Source organism: Belonocnema kinseyi, chromosome 2 (assembly GCF_010883055.1).
Source record: "Belonocnema kinseyi isolate 2016_QV_RU_SX_M_011 chromosome 2, B_treatae_v1, whole genome shotgun sequence".
NCBI lineage: Eukaryota > Metazoa > Arthropoda > Insecta > Hymenoptera > Cynipidae > Belonocnema > Belonocnema kinseyi.
Genome location: NC_046658.1, coordinates 155,551,757 through 155,557,689, shown reverse-complemented (window position 1 = coordinate 155,557,689; position 5,933 = coordinate 155,551,757).

Below are 5,933 nucleotides of genomic sequence, written 5' to 3'. Positions count from 1 at the left end.
TAGTCGGGAGTGGTGCTGACTGAAAACAGATGATTTGGAGCGATTCGCGCGCCATCTGTTGGTCATTCTAAGGACTTATTGAACTACCCTCGTATTATCAAAATAACGAACTATACAAGTTATCCCTAGGGTTTTCCATATTTTCCGCATCTAGGGGAAACTGAGACGCGTAAGATCAATTCAGAGGCCAGATTTGAATTCAGCGCCTCAAAATACATAAGGGTAGCCTAGTCAATTGTCTCTTACAGAAAAAATTTTTATATGGTCTATGTGACCAGAAATCCTCAAATTTTTCCTTACTTTTTACATATAGGGGAAAATGAGGACGCCATTTGCGTACCTATAACAGGAAATGTTTGCTGATTGCAAATATGAAATTATCATCTTTTAAATATTCATTAAAAAATACAGTGAATTTTCTCAAGATGGAATAAGATTCGAAATACACATGTGAAGAAAAAGTCCTTTTTCTGTGAAGTTATTTTTTCACATAATAAATCGTCTGTTCTAAATTTTTGAAGAAATCTGATCAAATATGTGAAAATCCTTTAGGATCACTTAAAACATGATGAAATCACTCTATCAAATTTTATAAAATTCTTCAAAATTTAGAGATGCAGTCCTTTTATGAAAATTGTTTTCTTCTAAAGAAAATTAATTTTTCTACTGAAAATTTAAGTAATCCATTTTGGTCCAACATTGATCGTTGTTATTGAGAAGATGATAGATACGTGACCAGAATGATACCAAATGATATACGAAAGAGGAAAGAATAACATTTGTTAATTATTTGCGTTAACATAAGAGTTTCAAAAATAAACATTCAAAATTCCATTTCACATAACAGATGTATATTAACTAAGATATTTTGTAAAAGCGAAATCTAAAATTTCTCAAGAACTGCGTTCTACAAGCTATCATTAACTATGTTATTTGATTTCGCCCCACTGTGCCTCTCATTGCGTGTGTACAATGAAGCCATGAGACTTTAGTAAAATAATAATATCTTCGAAAGTTACAAAATGTCTATAATTTTGCTGTTTACCCAGAAAATCACAAGGAATCGAAATTTTTCTATTTTAAAGCAAAGTTAAGTACGTTTTTAAGTATAAAATTGAATAAGAATTTATGGTTTAATTTTTCTTGTTCCTTTTAAATGTTTTTTTTAATTGCATTCGAATCGCTAGAATTATGCGCTGCAGCTGTGCAATTCGTTAATTTTTCATTATAGTTTGAACCAATTGGGTGGTTTGAAGAATCTCGTGTTTGAACACTCAAAATTGTGTAATTCTTTAAATTTAAAATGTTCTAAGAAATAAAATTTCCATGACATTGTAGGAATTAGCAGTAGATGAAAGGAAGAAAGCCTAGAGAACCTTAAAACATTGGGGCATTTTCTCTTCAAATTTAATTTCGGTCGGACTACGGATCGCAAAGAATATTATATTTTAGTTGATCTTTTTTCTATTACATTAATGATACACATGCTGTAGAGAATTTTCATTTGAAACATCTTTAGTAAACCAACGTGGAAAGATGGGGAATTTTTCACCTACATGACATTCCTTCAGTTCAGTTGCCGTCATTTTTTCAACTGCACCGCTTCTTATGTTGATTTTTATTCTCGGACGACCATTATTTGTCGCATATATTCCACGAAGAATCCCAGTATACTCCAGTATTGCATAAACGTCACCATTGGATGTCGATAATACAATATATTCTCGAGTTGGCACAGGCAAATAGGTACTTTCTATTTTCAATCGAATTGGTTTATTATAAGGAATAACGTATCTTCGAAATTCAAATCGCTGGTTCGGATTTTCCCGAGGAATAAGCCGGACATATCCAAGTTTTTTAAGTGCATATCCAAGTACTTCATGAGAAGGAGGCCTGCCTGGGGGAGATATCGATCTGGGATGAAGAGGGAGCTCCTGAGAATTTCGGTCAGGTGAATGTTGTCGAGCAGAAGATTCTCCATGATTGCGACCGACACTGTGATTCCGTTCGGGATCTAGTGAATCGTAATTTGCAAAAGCTTTAATAAAACTGTTTGGGCCGATGGAGTTTTTCCTGCCTACCGGGCAATCCTTAATTTCGGTTGGGGTTAAATAATAAAATTTTCCACTTATTATATTTATTTTTATTCGCGAATATCGTTTACCTGCCCGATATATTCCACGAAGATTTTCACTATCATCCATTATTGCAAAAATGTCACCATCGGCTGTTCATAGTACCAAATATTCTTGGTTTATATCAAACAAATAGATAATATTATCTATTTTCATTCTAAACTCTTGATCGGTAGGAAAAACGTATTTTCGAAATTCAAATTGCAGATTTTGATTTGTGCAAGGAATAAGCCGGACATATCCAAGTTGCTCTAGTGGACACCCAAGTGCTCGATCAGAAGGAGGCCTGCCCGGCAGAGACTTTGACCTGGATTGAAGGGGTGATTCCTCAGGTTCGTTATAATGATTCCATATGGACTGTAGGGAGTCTTCTTTTGCGAAGGATTTAATAAAACTGTTTGGAAATATTGGGTACTTATTGCCTACCGGACAAACTTTCATTTCATCTCGGGTCATTTTGTCAATAGTGCCACTTATGATATTTATTTTTATTCTCGAACGTTCCTTATTTGTCGTATATATTCCACGGAGAATTCCAGATTCCTTGAGTATTGCAAAAACTTCACCATTTAATGTTGATAATCCAATATGCTCTCGGTTTGGAATAGGCACCAATGCACTGCCTTCTGTGTTAAGTCTAATTGGTTTACCGACAGGATAAATACATCTTCGAAATTCGAATTGTAGACCCTCGTTTTTACGGGGAATAAGTCGAATATATCCAAGTTGTCCAAGTGAATATCCAAGTACTTTAGTAAAAGGAGGCGCATAAGGAGGAGACCTAGACCTTGCACGATCACGAGCCTCCTCTGGAGAATTTTGGTCAGGCGAATGTTGTTTTCTAACTGATGAAGAAGAAGGATCAGGATTACGTTTGCTTTGAGGATGTCCAGTGGACTGCGAACTACATTCTGTAAGAAGAAATATAAAAGTTTTTGCTGTCTGCACATGTTTGTTTAATAGCTTTGGGAAAATTCAAGGTTTCTTTGTTGAAAACAGCTTTCTCATTATTCAAAGTGAAGAAAAATTATTCTTAAATATAATAAAAAATGTTTTTACTTAGTTTTTACTGGCTAATGACAATGACAGAACAGTTATTTTAAACATCATAAATATATAATTGAATTCAACTTATTTTAAAATTCTGTAATGATGAGTTGAGCCTCGGGACCTTCAGATAAAAAATTATTAAGGCTCACAGTGTTGATATGTAACGCAATTCATTGTTCGTATAAATTAAGCTGTCTGCGAACAGTAGAGTACAGTACAGTACAGTACGTGTAGAGCGGTCTGACACACAGTGTTCACATCCCTAGGGTTGAAACATTTTTTTCAGCTTTAGAGTAGACACGAAGGTAGGTAGAGTCTACAGGTACTTGACTCGAATTTTCAATAGATTTGCTATGCAACAAACTATTACTTTGCTAAAAAGAAAGCACTTGTCATTAGGCAGCAAGTCACCATATTCAATATGACCTCAATCATATCTCGCGAGTTGTGTTTGTGTAATTCCCGTTCTGACATTTCGTTAATAAAAATTGTTTTGTATGTGTGTAATGTAATCGTCTAATTTTCGAAATCTGTTTTTTGACGGATCATTACGTATATCAACTCAATGAGAGTTGTAGCTACGCAAAATTGAGACTTTATTCGTTAAAAAAATATTTCTGAAAAAATTAAAAAATTTAAGAGCATCCAAATTAAAAAAAAAAAAATTCGGCCAATTTTAGAAATTTTGGCAAAAGTTTTTTACAGATTGGTAACAGGTTTTAAAATTCTTCAAATAACATTTTTAATTATGATAAAAATGAGAAAAGTTATATACTTTTGAAAATTATGATAATTACGATAATTTTTCCAGGGTTGACGGAATTTTTCCTAAATGTTTTTTCGTAAAATTTCCTAAATATTTCAATAAATTTGTTCCAACTATTGGGAATTTTCCCCAAAATAACTTTGGGGAAATTTCACAACAATTGAGGTAATTTTTCCAGAACTTCAAGAATTTTTGATAACGTATAGTAGGGAAAAATTAATAATTGCATTCTGAGGTTTGTTAACCAGAGTTAAAACCAATTATTTTTAAAATTTCCTCTGGATTAGAAGAAGCATGATGAATATTTCCATAATTTTTACCCCCGTACTAGGCGCGTATGTAGTAAATAACGAGAGAAACAATCTTCTAAAATCGGCTATTATATTTTGGAAAAATTTCCGCTCAATCCGGGTAAAATTATTTAAAGTCTGCCAAAATTCCTGAACGTTTATGGGGTTTCTTTGCTCCCAAAGTAATTGAGAAAATCACCATGAAGAATAGTGGTATCATCTTTAAGAATGCGAATTTTCCAGAAAAAGATTGGAAAAGAATTTTTCGAACTTTAAGATGAAAATTATTAATATATAAGAAAAAATTTCTTGTTATATTTCGAGTAATTTACCACGTATTGCAGGTAAAATTACTTAGAATGTGGGGTAATTTTCGAAACGTCAGGAGGTTTCGGTATTCCCTAAATCACTTTAAAAATTACAATAAATTATGCTAGTACTATCTTTAACAACGGTAATTTTCCGCAAACATTAAAAAATTTCTAATTTTATGTGAAAAGAAAATTTCTCTTCATAAAATAGGAAATTTTGTCTACGAAATAAAAAAAAAAAAAGTTGAAGTGTGCGCATTAAAAGTACAAAAATGATTTAATTTTCAATATTTAGTATTTAAACTTCATTTATTTCTGAAATGAATAAAAGGTGCATATTATTTATCACAGTCCTAATCTCTTTAATGCTTCACTCTTCAAATTAATTTGACTCCTATATTGCGATCACGAATACACTTATATTTTGTTTTGTTGGCATATCGGATAAGGACTTAGAAGATGTTTACACCTAAAACTTCCTAATTTTTGACTTTATACTTTGTGAAGACAAAGTAATATACAAATGGTTTTTAAATTACTATATGTATATTATATTATCATATTCACCAATAGAATTTAGGATCACCATCGAAATGAAAACGAAAGTATAAACCACCCCCATTTTCGCAAAGGTTAGGCAACTGTATCTGAGAAACACTAGATTGGCACGCCTGAGTACAAACATATACACAAGTAGTAGTTATCTTACATATATGTGGAGAAACGACCTTTTTCGTGTCAAGATTGTCTTTCGCAGATAATGGCATCATTCTATACTTTGTTCTCATGAATAATATAATTATGAAATTCTTATCTCAAATAAAAGGTATTGTTTTTATGTGAAAACAGATTGTCGCCTATTCAATCAAAATTTGACATATCGCATCCATTGTTTAAGAAGTAATTGTTTTTACTTCGATTTATGTCTGTCGTCGTTGTCTGTCAACACCACAACTTTTTAAAAAATTAGTAGATTGGATTTTTTTGGATAAACTTTTTAATGCCCATAAGGAGAAGATGATTTAGCTGGCTATCCATTTTTAAGACCGGGTTCTACTTTATTTATAAAAATTCTTTTAAAATAATAAAAAATTCATTTAGGAAATTTTAAAATATTCCAAAATATTTAAGAGATTTTGTATGATTTCAATTCAATAAAGTTATTGAACAAGAAGTCGGTTCGAAAAACTGGTTTTATGGATTAAGTATAATTAAGGGCATGTGACACAGCTAACTACCTATATTACTGACCTCATTTTTCCGGTCCACTGAATGTTTGTTTGAACCTAAGAACTTTTTTTGTAAATAAGATATCGAGCTGAAACTTTGGAAGATTTATTAGAGTACAATAAAGTACGTTTAGGTACTGCATTTTGGTAGG